The following is a 744-nucleotide window of genomic DNA, read 5'->3' as shown; positions in this document are numbered from 1 at the left end:
TACAAAACATCGGAGTTAATTCAGCTGCATTCAGCCCAAGAAGCAGCAAGCAAAGGTCAAACTGCTAAGCGTCTCAAGTTGTCAATCGTTGTCTCTTGACGTACCATTATTGAATTCTAATCATCTCCATCGGCATCTTCACTTATCGATACCATATGGCGTGTCTTTGTACTTAGACGCGTCATCGAAAACACTCTCTGATCTAACTCAGGGCCTCTCTCCGTAACAGTGGTTCAGCTACACAAATATGGATCGATAGTTAAAGGTCCAGAGTGGTGCAGTTTCTGTAATCTGACACAGGCTTAATGCTGACAGTCTGACAGTCTGACAGTCTGACAAAGTCTCTCCAATCTCACACAGTATCTCCAGTGTTACAGTTTTCCAGTCTGACACAGTTTCTTCGGACTGACAGTCTCCAGTCTAACACAGTCTCTCCAATCTGACACAGTGCCACTTCTCTCACCATCACCTTTCATCACCCGATTCACCGAGGCCGTAACGGCGTCTCCGTCCTCATATAACCATTTATCAAGCTGCGTGAAAAATAAGAAAAAGAAATCTTCAAAATTCAAAATCCTGCCCTATGATTGGTCTCCCGAAGAATTGGCTTGGTAAGATGTTAGTTTAGATCGATCCCTTTTCTCCCTGACGACCTGATCATGAACAATGCCCTTTCCCTTAGTTAGTTCGTTTGTTATAGATATCTTGTGGGTAGTAGAAGTTTTTAAAGTAGCTTATTTATGG

At 42.9% G+C, this 744-nt stretch overlaps 1 pseudogene; it reads left to right on the top strand.

Annotated features, from left to right (window-relative positions):
• Positions 1 to 744, top strand: part of LOC119585282 — a 4,490-nt pseudogene that overhangs the window by 1,325 nt on the left and 2,421 nt on the right.

Source organism: Penaeus monodon, chromosome 19, assembly GCF_015228065.2.
Source record: "Penaeus monodon isolate SGIC_2016 chromosome 19, NSTDA_Pmon_1, whole genome shotgun sequence".
Lineage (NCBI taxonomy): Eukaryota > Metazoa > Arthropoda > Malacostraca > Decapoda > Penaeidae > Penaeus > Penaeus monodon.
This window is presented reverse-complemented; position numbering and strand designations above follow the sequence as displayed.